Below are 21,348 nucleotides of genomic sequence, written 5' to 3'. Positions count from 1 at the left end.
GTTGAGAATCTTCCAAAGAAGATCTAAAGTTTTGATAGACTTTTTAAAACTATCTTATTTAAATAGTCACTAATTCAGAATCATTTTATGAATTATCTTTTTCCTTCATCATTATCATAATTTTTTATGAAACAACTTGGAATATGTTTTGAAAAGAAATCAACTCTACTACTGATTTTCATATACACAAAAGCAAGATTAGATCATATCTTATCATGTATCGATCATGTCTTATCAGGTATCATGACTACGCAGTTTGCAGTTTTCAGAAGTTAGAATAAACAACATTACATCATGAACAGTGACAGTACAGCAAATAGAACCACTGTTTGACTTCACAATCATATAAAAGATTATCTGTAGAAATATTTGAATTATAGTGAAGACTTTTCTGTGATTTCCTTTAAAAACCATTTTCCTCATGCTTGTTTTCCTTGTGTTTTTAAATATTTCCAAACCACTTCATTCCTAAGGCCGTTAATTAACTGTCAATAATAACAAACACTTCTCCCTCTCTTTGTAGTGAGATCACAGTGTGACAGCTATATGACAGCATTTGAATTACAGGAAAATGAAGTAGGTTGTCTATAGTCATATAGTGCAAAAACTAAATGGATTATGAACCCAGAAAAAATATGGCTTCAGAATTCATGCTTTTATCACCTGTGATTGTTCATCTCATTCCATGTGTTAACTTGGCTATGTTATGACACCCAGATATGTGGTCAAACATTATTCTAGATGTTTCTGTGAAGGTAATTTTTAGATGAAATGAACACTCAAATCAAGATGGCCTTGTCCACTCAGTCAAAGGCCTTAATAGAAAAAGATGCCGTTTCTGGAAAAAGAGGGAATTTTGCTGGAAGACTGCCTTTGGACTCAAACTGCAGCTCTTCTCTGGGTCTACAACTCACCAACCCACCATGCAGATTTTGAACTTTCCAAGCCTCTGTAAATGTGTGGGACAATTCCTTAAAATCTCAATCTCTCCCTTCCTTCTCTCTCTCTCTGGGTCTCTCTCTGTGTCTCTCTTTGTCTTTATCTCTTTTTCCTCAGAATCACTGTAGACCAGGGTTGATGTATCTTATGCTGCTCTGAAATTAAGCTCCCTGTTATCAGTGGGAATAAGAGCATTTCAGAATAGCTCAGACTAACTGGCAACACTTAACTGTAAGAGGTACATACAATGAATGTGATGGATAGAAAGGACAGAATATAATCCACAGCAACCTGACCTACAGGGATCTGTGGTAATTTGAAGAAAACATGATGCTTCAGGATGCAAGACAGATGTGGACCCCATACAAATATTTCCTGACATATAATACCAGAAAGATCTCTGGCTGTGCCAGTTTTCAGATGTAAACAACTTCTGAGACCTAGAGCTCATTGGTTTAATGGGAGGCTTGGTCACCTTGAAGAAAGGCCCTATAATCCCACAGGAAGCATATACCATACTGGTCAATAATTTTTCTCCAAAGGAGCTGACAGCTGTTTCTTATAGTAGCTAAATACTAGGAAAATTGAATACTCAGATCTTCACAGTGCTATTGGATGCAGATTTTAAGCCGACACTGAACTGATACCAGGAAATCCAAAAGTCATGAGCCCTCCTCATCACTTCACCCCGTTTAGAGTGATAATTCAAATTCCAGTCCAACTCCATCTCATAATTTTTCCAGTAGGTCTGTTGACCTAGGCTATTTCTATGGTCTCTGAATGCATGATCAAGATGAATATAGTTAAGTGCTCTCAGAATCGCATTTTGTTTTCTTGACTTATGGATTTCAGAGCCATTATTGTAGAAAAGGCTCAGTAGAAATCCACGATACCTCTTACCCCTCTCAAAATAGAGTACCAACAGCAACACTCAGTGAAATGGCACAGTACGGTGAAAACTTCACAAACCTAAAGGATGCAAGGATGATAGTCCCTGACATATCCCCACTTAATTCAATACTTTGTCCCCTGAAAAAGCAAATAGATCAAAGCAGATGACAGTGGTCTATTCTAACTTTAACCACGTGACAGCCACAATCATAGCTGCTCTAACGAATGTAGTATCTTACTGAAACATATCACACAACCCTGAACCTTGGCAAATGGCTATTGGTGTGTTGTTATCAACCCCAACCCAGAATGGGAATCAGAAGCCATTTACAATCCTTTAGGACAGACAGCAGCACACATTTACTAGCCTTAGAGCTATATTAATGTTCCTTCTCTGTCACAGTAAAGTATGAAGAAGGCTAGATCCTGTAGTCAATGTACAGAACATCATGTATGTCATCCATACTGACAAAAACTGAATCAATTTTGGGGCTTTGAGTAGGTCAATAGCAAGAGAGGAAACTGTATCCATTTCAAATTATGGTACTAAGTAGTACTGTCACTTAAACCATATGGCTTTGTAGATGCCATGATGCTAGAAAAACATCTACAGAATCAGGGTACCATGTGGATATTTATAGCACAGACTTCTGGGATTCTCAAGCAGTGTCATGATTTGTGCAACTGAGAATTATTCTTCAATTCAGTTCTTGGATCTATCATAGACTCATAAGCCCTTGACATTAGCCTTGAGTCTTTCGGTGACTAGAGGACATGAAGATGCCCACAATGAAATGCATATTTTCTGAAATACCAAATAATAAGTTTGAGTAGACTTAATACCAATTCATCATACAATGGAAAGAGAGTGTTTGAGGTACAGCTCAGGCAATTAGAAAGGACAAAGTATATTACATAAATAGGTGTCCTAGACTCACATGTCATCTAAATCTGTTGCATTGATATTTATCCCTCACACTTTACAGGTAGTTCCCTAAGACCAGATATCAAAGAAGGAAAAATTCTAGGTCCATTTAATGGCTAAGTTAGTTCAATATATTGGTGTGAACTAAATATACTTTTTCAACATTATTGGTCTGGAACCTAGGAATGGAAATTATAACAGCCCCTCTCAGTGACACATTGGGGAATTTATCCCCACTATTTTAGACTGTGTTAAAATTTTATTTTTGACTTAATTCCTAGGTTTTAATTTCTTGGGGTTTTGATTTGTTGGAGACAGGCTTTTCTACTTGGGAATACAGTAAGGGTTCAACCTGGTTACTTTGGACAGTTTGCACCAAAAATCTGAAGGCAGACAAGTTATTCCTACTTTGATAGAGGTAATTGACTCTGATTTTCATGATGAAATAGAGCTGTTGCTATTAAATCAGGAGAAGGAAGAATATGGCTGCATCTCTGGAGAGTTACTGGTGTGCTTGTGCATGCTTCCATTTATGGAGATAACCACAAAGAGAAAATTATAAGCACCAGGAACTGGCAACAGCACAGTTACCTTGGAGAAAGAAGTCAGGATCATCTTACTGGGCAAACTACTTATTAGCAGAAGTACTGACTGAGGTTGTAGGAAATCTAGAATGAGAGGTAGAAGAGAGAGATGATATATATAAACTATGGCCACAGGATGAACTGCATACAGGAAACTAACTTCTCAACGGTTTCTTCCATTATCTTCTTTTTTAAACTGCAACTGGCTACAAGTATCAGTGAATCAGTAAGTAAAGAGAGTGGATCTGAATTTTGCAAGAAGTGAAATGTAGCAAAACATAATTACTGATGGTTTCCTATTCCAAGTACTGGTATGTATCCAACTAAAAGCATATCTGACAGTGAAAATTTATGGTCTATAAGTGCCTGAGAGCTGACAATCCCAGGAGAAGCCCTCAAATAATGAAGGAAGGAGGTGATGGGTAAATACCACAACTTTTTTGACTTTAGGTGGGATAATTCTGAGGTGAATTTTATAAGTCTCTCCAAGGGTCACTAGTGGGATAAAACCCTATTTTTCCAATGTGTTAACTTAATTACTATCATAACCTTGAATGACTATATCGCTCCCCTAGTCCCTCACTGTGCTCCTGAGATGATTTCTAAATAAATTATTTACTCTATACATGTCATTTTGGACTAATAGGCTTAGAAAACCATCAAGTGAAAATGTCTCTCTAAAAAATTCTTTGATAGATATAATTGCTATAGGGAGCATAGTCTACCTAGAAAACTGAGAGAGTTGAACTCCTTTTCTTGAAATTTTTTATTAGATTGGATTAGATTAAATTCCCTTGACTTGAAACTGAAACTCTATCTACAGAGGAATAGAGATATAATTTTTGACCTATGAAACAAAAGGAAATCAACCTAACCTTCCAAAATAATGTTATTAAAGTGTCCAGAGATTAGATAAATATATGCAAATATCTTTATGCATTAAACAGAAAATTTAATGGAAAATGATTCCCCATTTCAACAGCAACACCAACTATAAAATACCTAGAAATAACAATAAAGAACATTGTTTAAGATCTGTATAAAGAAAACAGCACAATTTTATTATTACAAAAAAAGTCTAATAAATTTGAGTTAGGTATAAGGAAGAACCTATATTTCAGAATGGGTGTACATGGTTTATGTGAATTATAGTTTCACTATATAATAAAACTTAAGGTTACCAGAAATCTGATTATTAAGACTTGAATGACCGGCCAAGAATTTTGGATTTTAGTTTGGCATCTTGGGAGTGGGTTTGATCATTTCTGAATTTTAGAAAGGTTTGGCATTACATAGTCTAATTTGGAATATCAAGAAGCTACAGTAGGTAAAACAAGTTCTATGTGACAATTACATAATTATTATTGGTATAGATACTAATAAGAGATTCTATCAATACTAATAAGAGAAGCTGACAATAGAAATATTATTTTAAGAAGGCAAAATACTCTGTTTCAATTTTCCTAAACCAATATGTGTGTGTGTGTGTGTGTGTGTGTGTGTATAAATTTTTAAATGTAACCATTATTGACTATATGGCTTTTTCTCTAAAGCTCATAATGGCCAGCTCTCCAAATATATTCTATGGCTCAAAGACTACAATCAGTCTTGCTATGGCTATTGATAGTTCTGATATCCAGAATAGTATGGGTGCCCCTGCTTTAGCAGAAAACTGCCAATCCCCTCAGTATCTGTGAAGATCTCAGAACTGTTTTCTATTCTCCTGATGTGATTATGATTTTCTTTAAATTGGGGTAGGTGGAAATATGTTACCAATGAAGAATTGAATATTCTACTTCATTCCTAGCTAAGAATTTCATTTTAACACCATCTTTGCACATTAAAAACTAAAATAAAATCCCTTGAGGGTAAATAAAAGATGTCTGGGCAGAGATAAAATGTAAAGCATTTGAAGATGATTCTAAAATTCGGGATTATGTATATATGTATAAGAAAAATCTGGTGCAATGGCAATAGTCCCTTTGAACTTGCATAGAATAGATAATGTAAAAAATTTTTTTAATGAATCCGCAAATTAGATTCAATTTTCTAGATAGTCAACAAACTAAAGCAGCACTTTCCACATTGTGTAGCTTTCTTAGGTATACATGTGATTAATACATATAACACCAAATCAGTTAGAAGCGTTCATTCAATTATTAGCTTTTGTGATACACTGAAAAATATTTTCCATAGAATAACATTTGAAAATTTTAAGTCTCTTTGACTATTTTGTTTCTAAAAAATAAACGCCTATATTTCTGCTCTGACATGTAAATAGTGTGGATGTTAGCACTTCCATCCTCATGATAAAAAATGCTAAACAAGCTGAAAACAACTCAGAGAACTGAGGTCAAAGGGCAAGTTGCTGCCCACAAACCTGAATAGACTCAGATATGGAGGATCACAGAAAATCACAACTTACTTGGAGCAGAAGCCACTGCTGGCACCAGTACAAGTAGGCAGACTTAAACTGTAATTGAAGAACTGCTGGCAGCTCAGTGTGGAGTGTCTTGAAAGTTATGACCTCTGGGGATCCCAGTGTTAGGCAGGCCACCAAAATTCCATGAGTTTTACCTTCAGGATGCCCACCAGCTTCTCACTGTGAAAAACAAGAAAGGAAAAAAAATCCCTTAGTTCTTCCTGTGTATAGTCTTTATTACCATAACTTTATAATAAGATTTGAAAGTGGGTACTCTGAGTCTTTCATATTTATTTTTCTTTCCTTTTTCTTTTTATAAATTTACTTATTCATTTTTGGCTACATTGGGTCTTTGTTGGTGTGCACGGGCTTTCTCTAGTTGTGGCGAGCAGGGCCTATTCTTTGTTGCGGTGTGCGGGCTTCTCATTGCAGTGGCTTCTCTTGTTGCAGAGCACGGGCTCTAGGCACGTGGGCTTCGGTAGTCGCAGCAGGCAGGCTCAGTAGTTGTGGCTCACAGGCTTTAGAGTGCAAGCTCAGTAGTTGTGGCACGTGGGCTTAGTTGCTCTGTGGCATGTGGGATCTTCCCGGACCAGGGCTCAAACCCGTGTCCCCAGCATTGGCAGGTGGATTCTTAACCACTGGGCCACCAGGGAAGCCCTACTTTTCTTTTTGAAAAGTTGTTAAGGCTATTCAAGGTCCAAAAATATAGTGGGAATTTGACTGGAATTCCATTGGCTCTATACATCAAATGGGGAAGACTAGTATATTAGTGATATTGAATCTTTAAATCCATAAATAAGGGGTTTTTTTTTTCTCCATTTAACTAGGAATTTTTTTTTCTTTCATCAGTATTTGGAATTTTCTTTATCCTATTTTACTGAAGTACAGTCGACTTATAACATTGTATAAGTTTAAGGTGTACAACAAGATGGTTTGATATATGCGTATGTAGTGAAATGATTACCCAATAAGTTTAGTTACCATCAATCACTTCACATACTTAAAATTGCTCATTCCTGTGATGAGAACTTTTAAAGTCTAGTCTCTTAGCAATTTTCAAAGATACAGTACAGTATTGTTACCTACAGTCATCATGTTGTACACTACATCCCCCAAACTTATTTATCTTATACCTGGACATTGTACCTTTTGACCACTTTCATACATTATCCTACCCTAAGCCATACCTCTGGCAGCCACCATCTTGATCTCTGTTTTTATGAATTTGTTTTTTCAGATTCCATATATAAGTGAGATTATACAGTGTTTGTCTTTCTCTGACTTATTCCATTCAGCATAATATCCTCAAGGTTCATCTATGTTGTTGCAAATGGCAGGATTTCCTTTATTTAATGGCTGAATAGTATCTAGATCTCTATATATATTCATCTGTTGATGAAATTGTTTGTTCTATTCTTTTTTTATGAAAGAGTGCTAGCAACACTTCTTCCAGATCTCTAAAATCATGGTGGAAGATGGAAATTCATATATACATTTTATTTAGTTTATGAATCAAGATTGAAACATTAATGTAGCTCATCAGCCACATATAACTGGATTCAATAAATTTTGTCTATTAGGATAATTTTTCCTTTTGTTTACTTTTATATGTAATTTATTCCATGAGTTTCACTTATGTTGCTGTAATATCTTATGGTTTGCAAAATAGGAAGCCTAATCTTAAAATATTTCTGTATGGTAGGAGTATTCCCATTTTAGATGAAGAAACTGATGCTCAAGGAGGAAAAATTTTTGACAAAGTTTACCAAGAAAATATACATTGAAGTTTGAAAATTAGCTAGTGCTTCCAAAACCCATGTCATTGTTCCATACTTATTCTGTGTTTTATGTAACAATGCACTGTAAACATTATAATAAAAATGAAGATTGAATGTATAACAACATGTTTATAAAATTAATATACAATTAATTAGCAATTAGACTTTATATCTGTGTTATGAGTGCTTTGGGGATATAAAACTCTTCATGGATAAGAATAATCTAATCTCGATATCAGAATACCATCCTATGTATCATGAATATTGGTATCAAGCATGATATATTTAAATGAATCTCTATCAATGTGAAATACTTTGTCATTGACAAATGATGGGCTATATAGGAAATTAGTATTTAGGAAATAAAGATATAATTTTAAAAATCCTTGCTTTCTTACTAGGGGAAAAAGGTTGAAGTAACTGTAATATTAAATTATTTTAAGAATTAATTAAATAGATTACTAAAAATAAAAAATGGAAATACTTTCCTAGAATTTTATTCTGAATGTTCTTCTAAATTGAAAATATATTACTATGCTAGATATCAAGCCTCCAAGGAAAGCACTTAACAGTTTCACATTTCACTGACTAGTGTTTGAGATAGTTACTTTAAATCATAGCAGGACACGTGGAGTTAAATGATTTTATCTTGGCTTGAGAATTAACCAACAGCTGAACACTTTACCTGCAATCTCATTCAATGTGATTTTAATGGACTAGCTCATGGTGGGAAAATGCCATCACAATTAAAATGAATCTCTTAGGTTTATAAATCCTTGTAGAGACTAACTCAAGAAGGATATCAACAGAGGTTACAAAGAATATTTCACTTGAAAGTGTCTGTAATACTCTGCGTATGTGACTTTTTTATAAACTCTTACAGTTTATTATATTTTCTATTTTAATACGCAGTAATCATCAACTAAATATTACGTGCATATTTTAACAAGTGCTATAGACCTAATGCTAATGTTCTTACCTTGAAGAGGATTATGTGTAGTTCAAGGCTTTAAACTACTCTCTAATATGTAGAATTCTACACTGAATAGTTTGCCCAAGTGTTCCGAAGGTTTTGACTTTGCAAGATATTGCCATCATTAGCATCAAACTTCTGGATCAGAAACAAAACCCACAATGCCCTATGTTGTTCATCTATGTTGTTGCAAATGGCAGGATTTCCTTTATTTAATGGCTGAATAGTACCTAGATTCAGCCATTAAATAAAGGATTCTAGAATTAACAAAATCATTGAGGCAGGTTCTAAACAATTTTTTTCTCACTAAAATTTTAGCATTATTTATTTCAACAGAGTGTTTAAAATTGTTTTAATGGCAGTGGTGTTGAGAGGATCAATAGATATGATATCAATAGATTTAAATGAAGAAGTGGTTGAAAATTCATAAATATTACCTTGGTAATAACACAAAGGCAGGAAAGACAATAAAGACACGTTGCTAGAAGTCTAAATCTGAGTTATCCTAAGTATTTAATTGGAAAGATACTTAAGACTATAAAGATAGAAGGTCCTGGACGAGGATAAGAAATGAGGTACAGAATTAAAGGAGGTATTCTCAGATTCTTGAAAGTGAGTGCCTCCTTAAATTTTGGGTCCTAGGCTCTTGCCTTGCCTCACCCTAGTCCTGAGCAAGAAAAGTTGAATTAAATACTACACAGATTTCCCAAGTTTGGATATTTCAAAGGACTCACGAGGCTTCCCAAAGCATACTCACATAATGCTCTTTATTTAAAGTGAAAGTATCAATAAGACACAGCAATAGAAAGAGAGTACAGGCAAGTTTTGGAGGTCTGAAATATATCCAGGTACAATCTCCCCAGAATCCTTAATGCACATGGGCCAGGCTTCAACATCAGTTGAGGCATCAAGATCTGTGCAAGGAATCTGGGTCTCATGAGCACTCAAGGCAGAAGTAAGGAAGGGGGATTACACATGTCTGGCAATGTAGTTAAACATTGCCATATCTCATAGGCTACACCAGGTAAAAACCATCAGTAAACCAAGCCCTAGGAGTGTCTAGGAGATCTTTAGACTTTAAACTACACATGATAAATCCCACAGAGCTTATCTTGGTCAAAGCCAACCTCCAGTATCCCCAGAGATAACGATAGAATTTTCCCAGACCAGCTGAAAATCAGCTCTATCCTACACATACTCCAGTATGACTCCCCCGACCTTAGGGCTTCTATGCAGGAACATTTTAACAGATGCCAGTAGGATTGCAAATTGGTTTTAAACCAATCTTAAGCATGCATGTGAGATCTTGATAGTCCTAGATGTGGCCCAAGGCTTATATCAGGAATAAATTAAAGTAATAATAACTGACTACAGGAATTTGAATTCTCTGGACAGTTATCAAATTTTGCCTTTTCATTACTTTTGGTCCCTTCCTCATACACACACCTTTTACATGTACTACTGAAGAATTCCAAATTTGAAAAGCTGCATTATGCTTAGCCATCTGCATTATGTTCAATGTTGAGCATTCAGTGGTTTGATCCTTAGAACAGGTTTCTTTGGAAAATGTTTCCAAAATCATATATTACCTTTGAACTCTTGTATGTATTTATTTGCTTTTTTAGTAGGTAAAATGAAAATAAAGAAATTAACCATAACCAATTTAAAATGGTTAGTAAACAAATAGGGTGAAACATTTTGATGAAATAGGACTGTTTGTAAGGTAATAACACATGTGGAGAGTTTAAATGCAAAAACAGAATGCCATGAGAATTTCCATATTGTTTATGATCCCTGATTTCCAATATGGTATATGTAAACATGCTCTGAAAAGTATTTTTATGTTCTTCTCTACATCACTAAGACAAATTAATGAATATACCACATTCCAATTTTGAAAGTAAAGTATAACAGTATGATTGAAACTACTCTGAATTTATATTTTATTCATAGACTGCCTTAAGAATTATTTTTATAAGCATCTGTTCAGATATATTTTTACTTTTTATTAACATATTCAAAGAGTAAAAAAATTTTGTCAGGAAAAGTTTTATCACATAAATGTATATAGTATCAAAGTACATATTTATTATTTAAATTATAGTGAGGTTACTAAAGCAAAAATGTAGACTTGGAAAAATGTTTTGAAATTACATATTTCTATAAAATTATTTAAAGTAATTGAAGTAGTTCTTCAACATTAAAATTATAATTATTTTGTTCATTTAAATAAAATACTGCATAGACATAGATATATATAACACGATGGAAAATTTCATTGATATTATAAAATCAGAGTATAATGAAAAAACTACAGAAATACATAAAAGCAGTAAATTATATTATAAATTCCTGGTGAATGATGTCAATAAAACCACAAAAATGTTTTGGAATCCGGAGGATTTGAAATGACTCACAAATGTGTAATAATGAACAACTCTTAGACAGAACTATTCAAACACTAAATATGTACTGCTTGCTAATCATTTATTATAGTTTTAATTTAAAATTTTTACCATTTTATTTTAAACCTCATTGTCAATATTGGGTAATGTCTTATTTAAAGATGAAAAAATCTTTAAGTTTTATAATTTTCATTAAAAATTTGAATCTAAATTACATAGCAGAGAAAAAAATTGGAAATATAATTAATTTTTTTCATGAGATAAAAGTATTTCTATTAATGTTGGAAAAAACTTAAATAGGAACTATAATATGTTGATATAATTTTGAATTATCTGAGTTATTTTATTTAAATAGTGCCTCATCCTTTCTCAGTTTTCTAGACTTGATTGTTGGGGGACTTCAATGGAAGAGGAAATTATGCATATTATCCTGTTAAGTAAAATAAAAATGTATAACATAATACTATTTCTGTCAATGGATTTTAGACACTTGGTAGTTCGGGTTTAGTAGCAACATATTAATTCATCAGTTTTTTTTTTAACTTTTCTACATATTATTCCTTAACATCTGGAAAAAATTTTAAATCTATCATAGTAAATATTGATATCTAAGAATGTCTTTTAAATTTGTTACCAAAAATCTTTTGTGTGCCTCAGTGTGTTAGTTTTATTATGCCCATGAATAGATTAAATCTGTATACTTAAAATAAAATTAAAGACAAAATGGTACAGAACTCCTGAACTGTGGAGTTTTTAACTTTATAAACTACCAAACATACAAACTGCTATCAACTGCCTTTTGTATATAAGATCTGTAAAAACTGCACTCCTTATAATAAAGCCCCAAATCCTCCTCTCTATGACTAGGATAAAACACTGAATTGAGACATGGTTAATGTACTAACTTGATGAATAGAATTTATGCTAATCTCACTCAATTTTGACCTGCGGCTGCTTGCGGGGACATGGAAGAGGGGGCAAGAAAATCAAGAAACCTGGAATTGTGTTGCCATTTAAATGAGTATTCCTGAAAGGTGAAAAAGTGGAGAAAAGAAAGGCTAGCTGAATGTGAGAGAAAGACCTGGACACAGTGGTGCTGTCCCTGCCAAGCGCGCCAAGCCCCACGTACTGCTGAGCCAGTACCCAGAGAAGGAAGTGAAGCGCTGAGGTCAGTTAACGTACAATATGTACAAGGACTCCTGACTGCCTCAAGTAGTAAGGAAATCCTGAACTTCACTGATGGTGCAAAGAGCCCACCAGCTCTCCAAGCACGATGCTGTGACCAGCCTGTCTACCTACAATGTCCAGCTGGCCCGGAGGGACAAGGAGAACTCCATCTCAGGTCCCATCCATGACACTGTCTCTGTCTCCCACCTCCAGTATGATGCCTTGCACCTGGTGGGACTGAAGAGCCCAGGACCCTGGCATTTCTTCAGCCCGAGTCTGTCTGTGGAAAGTTCCAGAGGCCTCAGGAAAGGCTTCGTGTCCGAGAGCCGAGTGGGGCCTGTGGAGTCCAGCTGCCTGGTGATCCTGGCTCCTGTTCTGCCAAGTCTTCCACATACTTTATGTAGAGTCCATCATGGACTTTCAGGGCAGAGCAATATTGGAAGGTGTCTCAATATCTACCACCACTTCTGTCCCATCACAAAAATGACTGGTTCTCCCACAAAAGTGAACATTAGAGGATCCCACGAGGCTGAAGCGGGCACCTTCTTAGGTAAGTGCACGCACAGGTGGCACCCTGCCTGGCCTCCTGCGTATGGACATCGCCAAGTGCCCTGACCACCAACGAGAGCGCTCAGAGCGCTGGACCCCTAGCTGCTGACGGCCTCTGCACTGACGCAGTACACCCGGCTTTCCTCCCAGGAGACCCAGCAGTTGGCCACCCTGGGGCCCCAGTACCGCAAAGGGCCTCAGTCCAGAGTTCGCCATCCACAAGCGGCAGCTCAATGCAGACAACCACAAGTTCCTGCTGCTGGGGCCGAGGCCCCTCATCCCTCAAGAGGACAGCTAGTACTTGGAGGACTTCCTGGAGACCATCAGGGTGATGGACAGTGACCGCATGCATCATCACGATAGGGGCAAGGCCTGGGCACTTTGCCATCCCCACTCACCCCCTTAGTCTTGGCCCATCCTTCCCAGGAAGAGGTTCCTGTGACCTCTGTGCATCCACACTTCCTATCCCTGGGCTGGGCTGGGGGCTGGGCGACAAACTCCAGGCACAGATATCCCTCTGCTGTTAAGGAGCACTTTTATATTGAGAAACAATATATAAAGCAGTATAAAATAACTCATTTATGATCATATTAAACTAAACTTTGCAGATATCTTCATTTCCTGCTACATTGACTGAAATATTCTTTCTCCTGCTGCCTCGTTTTAGAAATCCTTCCTTATTACTCACATCCTCCATAAAATATTTTGTAAAGATACAGTGATACATATTTCTAATTACTTTATTTGTTCAAGAAGAATTCTTTGGATACCAGTTATGTGTGAGGAGGGTTCATGTAAGAAAATTTTCTGATAGTCTCATAGGTAATGTCACAATTTTGGAGAAATATATATTTTGTTGACTTGTTCACTGCCTAAAAATTTAGACATTGGCAGTAAAAATTCTTTATTTCCAAGTTAACTGACAAAAAGTCAATGAAATTCCTAAAGTGCAGGGTTTTGGGTAGAGGTAGAGGGGTGATATTATAGTGAAAGCTTCCTAGGCTCATCAAAAATTATTGTACTAGTCCTGACTTTGCATAAATTAATACACGAACAGTGTATTCTAAATCAGACTTTTACATCAAGAAATAGTTCATTGCACTATGTAACTAAACATTTTATTATTGGCTCAATCTATGATTAACACCAGAAGAGATTCCACAGAGTGGAGTAGACATAAAGTGTATCTACTCTTCTTTGCTGAGATTCCTTTCTACATCAGAAAATTTGTGATAATTTATCATCAGAAGATGATGGGCCGTTTATTGATACTTTCATTAAAATCTACTAAGGATTCTTTTTCTCTAAAATCAAGCCAAATGGCTTTAAGAGAGGCAAAACTGTTATTCCAAATGGGCACTCTGTGTGTCCCTCTCCACAAAAGGCCATTCTCCAAATTTTCCAAATTTCCCTGAAGGCAAGGAAGGTCATGGCTTGGGAGAAATGATAGATAAATGAAATTCATAACAAGGCTCCATACGCCTATGCCTTTACTCAAGACTGCTAGAAAATTATGTGACTCATTAACCTCTCTTACACAGGGCATTCTTGTTTTTATCTGTACTCTTCACTTGTACCAGCAGATCCCCAGATTTATAAGTTTGAAAGAGATAGAAAGCTGAGTAAAACTGCTAGTTTTTTTAGTTTATAAACAATTGTTATTTCTTCTTCTGATATTATTTTCAGTAGATAATATCAAGTGCTCTGGACACATTTCTTTCAGATTGAAAAAAACAAATAACACACACACACACATATATATATATATACACACACACATATATACATAGATATATGCACATGTGAGATAAATTTCTATTTTTATATGGTTTTGAGTTGGGAACCTTGTTTCTTTAATATTGAAGTCTTTCCTCTGTAACTGTTTATTTCATATTGTCATTGCAAATAATCTAAAGGACTGATTTTCAAAAATTCCTATGGGACAACACTAAACGCACCAACATTTGAATTATAGGGGTCCCAGAAGAAGAAGAGAAAAAGAAAGGGACTGAGAAAATATTTGAAGAGATTATAGGTGAAAACTTCCCTAATATGGGAAAGGAAACAGTTAATCAAGTCCAGGAAGCACAGAGAGTCCCATACAGGATAAATCCAAGGAGAAATACGCCAAGACACATATTAATCAAACTGTCAAAAATTAAATACAAAGAAAGCATATTAAAAGCAGCAAGGGAAAAACAACAAATAACATACAAGGGAATCCCCATAAGGTTAATAGCTGATCTTTTAGCAGAAACTCTGCAAGCCAGAAGGGAGTGGCAGGACATATTGAAAGTGTTGAAGGAGAAAAATCTGCAACCAAGATTACTCTACCCAGCAAGGATCTCAACCAGATTTGATGGAGAAATTAAAACCTTTACAGACAAGCAAAAGCTGAGAGAGTTCAGCACCACCAAACCAGCTCTACAACAACTGCTAAAGGAACTTCTCTAGGCAAGAAACAAAAAAGAAGGAAAAGACCTACAATAACGAACCCAAAACAATTAAGAAAATGGGAATGGGAACATACATATCGATAATTACCTTAAATGTAAATGGACTAAATGCTCCCACCAAAAGACACAGATTGGCTGAATGGATACAAAAACAAGATGCATATATTTGCTGTCTACAAGAGACCCACTTCAGACCTAGACACACATACAGACTGAAAGTAAGGGGATGGAAAAAGGTATTTCATGCAAATGGAAACCAAAAGAAAGCTGGAGTAGCAATTCTCATATCAGACAAAATAGACTTTAAAATAATGACTATTAGAAGAGACAAAGAAAGACACTACATAATGATCAAGGGATCGATCCAAGAAGAAGATATAACAATTGTAAATATTTATGCACCCAACATAGGAGCACCTCAATACATAAGGCAAATACTAACAGCCATAAAAGGGGAAATCGACAGTATCACATTCATAGTAAGGGACTTTAACACCCCACTTTCACCAATGGACAGATCATCCAAAATGAAAATAAATAAGGAAACACAAGCTTTAAATGATACATTAAACAAGATGGACTTAATTGATATTTATAGGACATTCCATCCAAAAACAACAGAATACACATTTTTCTCAAGTGCTCATGGAACATTCTCCAGGATAGATCATATCTTGGGTCACAAATCAAGCCTTGGTAAATTTAAGAAAATTGAAATTGTATCAAGTATCTTTTCTGACCACAATGCCATGAGACTAGATATCAATTACAGGAAAAGTTCTGTAAAAAACACAAACACATGGGGGCTAAACAATACAGTACTTAATAATGAAGTGATCACTGAAGAAATCAAAGAGGAAATAAAAAAATACCTAGAAAAATTCTCAACAAAATATAGCAAACCAAATTCAATAGTACATTTAAAAGATCATACAGAATAATCTAGTGGGATTAATCTCTGGGGTGCAAGGATGGTTCAACATATGCAAATCAATATAAGTGATATACCACATAACAGATATACCACATTAACAGAATGAAGGATAAAAATTATATGATCATGTCGATACAGAAAAATATTTGACAAAATTCAACATCTTTTCATGATAGAAACTCTCAACAAATGAGGTATAGAAGGAGTATACCTACTCATAATAAAGGCCATATATGTCAAGCCCACAACTAATATCATACTGAAACATGAAAATCTGAAAGCTTTATCTCTAAGATTAGGAACAAGACAAGGGCACCCAGTCTCACCACTTCTATTCAACATAGTACTTAGAGTCCTAGACAGAGCAATTAGGCATGAAAAATAAATGAAAGACATCCAGATTGTAAAGGAAGAATATAAATTGTCTCTGATTTCAGAAGACATAATCTTATGTAGAGAAAACCCTAAAGACTCCACCAAAAGGTATTAGAACTAATAAACAAATTTATTAAAGTTATAGGATACAAAATTAACATACAAAAATTAGTTGCATTTATATACACTAACAACAACTGTCTGAAAAAGATATTAAGAAAACAATCCCAGTTACAATAGCATCAAAAATAAAATAAGATAAAATAAATACTTAGGAATAAATTTAACTAAGGAGGTGAAAGATCTGTACCCTGAAAACTGTAAGACACTTTTAAAAAATAATTGAAATTATTATTTTAAAAATAATTGAAATAAAAAGAAATAAATCAAAAGATATTCTGAGCTCATAGGAAGAATTAATATTGTTAAAATGCCCATACTACCAAAGTGATCTACAGAGTCAATGGAATCCCTTTCAAAATTCTGATGGTATTTTTCACAGAAACAGAAAAAAAATCACAAAAAACGTTGAACAGCCTTTCTTGAGGAAGAACAAAGCTGGAGGCATCACACTTCTTGATTTCAAACTATACTGCAAAGGTATAACAATCAAAACTATATGGCACTGGCATAAAAATAGATTCATAGACCAACGGAGCAAAATGCATAACCCAGAAATAAACCCACATGTGTATGGTCAATTAATTTATAACAAAGAAGCCAAGAATATACAAACGGAAAAGGGAAATCTCTTCAATAAATCGTGTTGGGAAAACTGGATAGCTACATGCAGAAGAATGAAATTGAACTGTTACACAACACACAAAAATAAATGCAAAGTGAGTTAAAAACTTCAACACAGGACCTGAAACTGTAAAACTCCCTTCCAAGAAAGGAAGAAAAAAAAAATGACATTGGTCTTGTCAGTGACGTTTTTGGATATGACACTGAAAGCACAGTCAACAAAGCAAAAATAACAAGTGAGACTACATCAAACTAAAACCTTCTGCACAGCAAAGGAAACAAACATAATGAAAAGGCAGTCTAAAAAATGGGAGGAAATATTTGCAAACCATCTATCTTATAAGGGATTAATATCCAAAATACCATTAGACCTTGAATGATGCTGGAGTTAGGGGCACCAACCCTCAGCACAGCTGAAAATCAGCATATGACCTATAATCAGCCCTCCATTTGTGTCATATTATTTTCTCTGCTTTTTGTGTATTGGAAATACATTATATACACAATTTTAAATGACAAGACAATTTAAAAGAAAAAATATTAGGACGAAAATATTTTATGAAAATTTTAAACATGATTCCAGGTTAAAAATTACATCATCCTCAGAAAAATATCAGACTCAGTATTAAAGACAGACTAAGCAATTGACTAACTATATGAATATTTACCAGAATGATTATTCTATTATGCTACTTATTAATTCTCATATGGTCAGTATAAATAAGAAGATTTAAAGTTAATCAGTGTTAATTGGGAGCTTTAAAATATATCAAGCTATACTATATTTATTTTAAAAATAATTTTTTTCCTCAAAGGTAGTATGGTTCTTCAAAATAGGTTTCCTCCCACTCCCTCTCCATCTGATACTATATTATTTGCCACAAACAGTAAATATCATGCAAGGAAAAGGGAGTCTCTTTCTCTTTTCCCATGATACTGTGTGATGTTTTCTCTCTCATTGGCCAGAACTAGGTCATAAACTTCCTGACCCAATCACTGTGAACAACATAATTCAGTTTAATGTTTGGTTGAAGATATTCTTGGCCTACCTCAGAGGTCAAGGTGGGGTAAACCTTTTCAACCTTCATGGGGAGTTTGAAGAGGGGTGAATTTGAAAATGGAAAATGAAGATATCTTTGGAAAAATACAGAAATGAAAGCTATGGAGGCCACTGAGACACTTTCATCATACTCTTTCCAAGCTCATCATATACAAGTCTCCTTGACTCTCAAATCTTTAACTCCTCAGTTTCTTTATAATACCAATGTTCTTTCTCCATTTCAAGCATGATTGATGCTACTCACCTATTACTTGTCACACTTCAGAGAGACCTTCCATAATTGTCCTATGTATGTAGACTTCCCTCACACACCACAATTAATTTTTTTAACATCTTTATTAGAGTATAATTGCTCTATAATGGTGTGTCAGTTTCCACTTCATAACAAAGTGAATCAGTTATACATATACATATGGCCCCATATCTCTTCCCTCTTGCAACTCCCTCCCTCCCACCCTCCCTATCTCACCCCTCTAGGTGGTCACAAAGCACTGAGCTGATCTCCCTGTGCTATGGGGCTGCTTCCCACTAGCTATCTATTTTACATTTGGTAGTATATATATGTCCATGCTACTCTCTCACTTTGTCCCAGCTTACCCTTCCCCCTCCCCGTATCCTCAAGTCCATACTCTAGTAGTTCTGCACCTTTATTCCAGTATTGCCCCTAGGTTCTTCTGACCTTTTTTTTTTTTTTAGATTCCATAAATATGTGTTAGCATACAGTATTTGTTTTTCTCTATATGACTTACTTCACTCTGTATGACAGTCTCTAGGTCCATCCACCTCACTACAAATAACTCAGTTTTGTTCCTTTTTATGGCTGAGTAATATTTCATTGTATATATGTGCCACATCTTCTTTATCCATTCATCTGTCGATGGACACTTAGGTTGCTTCCATCTCCGGGCTATTGTAAATAGAGCTAAATGAACATTTTGGTACATGACTTTTTTTAAATAATGGTTTTCTCAGGGTATATGGCCAGTAGTGGGATTGCTGGGTCATATGGTAGTTCTACTTGTAGTTTTTTAAGGAACCTCCATACTGTTCTCCGTAGTGGCTGTATCAATTTACATTCCCACCAACAGTGCAAGAGGGTTCCCTTTTCTCCAGATCCTCTCCAGCATTTATTGTTTCTAGATTTTTTGATGATGGCCATTCTGACCAGTATGAGATGATATCTCATTGTAGTTTTGATTTGCATTTCTCTAATGATTAATGATGTTGAGCATTCTTTCATGTGTTTGTTGCCAATCTGAATATATTCTTTGGAGAAATGTCTATTTAGGTCTTCTGCCCATTTTTGGATTAGGTTGTTTGTTTTTTTGACATTGACCTGCATGAGTTCCTTGTATGATTTGAAGATTAATCCTTTGCCAGTTGCTTCATTTGCAAATATTTTCTCGCATTCTGAGGGTAGTCTTTTCGTCTTGTTTATGGTTTCCTTTGCTGTGCAAAAGCTTTTAAGTTTCATTAGGTCCCATTTGTTTATTATTGTTTTTATTTCCATTTCTCTAGGAGGTGGATCAAACAGGATCTTGCTGTGACTTATGTCATAGAGTGTTCTGCCTATGTTTTCCTCTAAGAGTTTGATGGTGTGTGGCCTTACATTTAGGTCTTTAATCCATTTTGAGCTTATTTTTGTGTATGGTGTTAGGGAGTGTTCTAATTTCATTCTTTTACATGTCGCTGTCCAGTTTTCACAGCACCACTTATTGAAGAGGCTGTCTTTTCTCCATTGTATATTCTTGCCTCCTTTATCAAAAATAAGGTAACCATAGGTGTGTGGGTTTTACTCTGGGTTTCTATCCTGTTCCATTGATCTGTGTTTCTCTTTTTGTGCCAGTACTATACTGTCTTTATTACTGTAGCTTTGTAGTATAGTCTGAAGTCAGGGAGCCTGATTCCTCCAGCTTTGTTTTTCTTTCTCAAGATTCCTTTGGCTATTCGGGGTCTCTTGTGTTTCCATACAAATGTGAAATTTTTGTTCTAGTTCTGTGAAAAATGCCAGTGGTAGTTTGATAGGGATTGCATTAAATCTGTAGATTGCTTGGGGTAGTAGAGTCATTTTCACAATGTTGATTTTTCTAATCCAAGAACATGGTATATCTCTCCATCTATTTGTATCACCTTTAATTTCTTTCATCAGTGTCTTATAATTTTCTGCATACAGGTCTTTGGTCTCCCTTGGTAGGTTTATTCCTAGGTATTTTATTATTTTTCTTGCAATTGTAAATGGGAGTGTTTTCTTAATTTCACTTTCAGATTTTTCATCATTAGTGTATAGGAATGCAGGAGATTTCTGTGCATTAATTTTGTATCCTGCTACTTTCCCAAATTCATTGATCAGCTCTAGTAGTTTTCTGGTAGCATCTTTAGGAATCTCTATCTGTATTATCCTGTCATCTGCAAACAGTGACAGCTTTACTTCTTCTTTTCTGATTTGGATTCTTTTTATTTCTTTTTCTTCTCTGATTGCTGCAGCTAAAACTTCCAAAACTATGTTGAATAAGAGTGGTGTGAGTGGGCAACCTTGTCTTGTTCCTGATCTTAGTGGAAATGCTTTCAGTTTTTCACCACTGAGGATGGTGTTGGCTGTGAGATTGTCATATATGCCCTTTATTATGTTGAGGAAAGTTCCCTCTATGCCTACTTTCTGGAAGGATTTTATCATAAATTGGTGTTGAATTTTGTCAAAAGCTTTCTCTGCATCTATTGAGATGATCATATGGTTTTTCTTCAATTTGTTAATATGGTGTATCACGTTGATTGATTTGCATATATTGAAGAATCCTTGCATTCCAGGGATAAACCCTACTTCATCATAGTGTATGATCCTTTTAATGTGCTGCTGGATTCTGTTTGCTAGTATTTTGTTGAGGATTTTTGCATCTATGTTCATCAGTGATATTGGCCTGTAGTTTTCTTTCTTTGTGACATCCTTGTCTGGTTTTGGTATCAGGGTGATGGTGGCCTCGTAGAATGAGTTTGGGAGTGTTCCTCCCTCTGCTGTATTTTGGAAGAGTTTGAGAAGGATAGGTGTTAGCTCTTCTCTAAAAGTTTGACAGAATTCGCCTGTGAAGCCATTTGGTCCTGGGCTTTTGTTTGTTGGAAGATTTTTAATCACAGTTTCAATTTCAGTGCTT

The 21,348-nt window shown here is 35.2% G+C and overlaps 1 pseudogene; it reads left to right on the top strand.

Moving 5' to 3' along the window:
- Positions 1-12,571, top strand: part of LOC113613142 (cerebral cavernous malformations 2 protein pseudogene) — a 29,342-nt pseudogene extending 16,771 nt beyond the window's left edge.
- Positions 12,572-21,348: the final 8,777 nt, after the last annotated feature.

Source organism: Aethalodelphis obliquidens, unplaced genomic scaffold (genome assembly GCF_003676395.1).
Source record: "Aethalodelphis obliquidens isolate GAN/ISIS:26980383/991018 unplaced genomic scaffold, ASM367639v1 scaffold3, whole genome shotgun sequence".
NCBI classification, from domain to species: Eukaryota; Metazoa; Chordata; class Mammalia; order Artiodactyla; family Delphinidae; genus Aethalodelphis; species Aethalodelphis obliquidens.
This window is presented reverse-complemented; position numbering and strand designations above follow the sequence as displayed.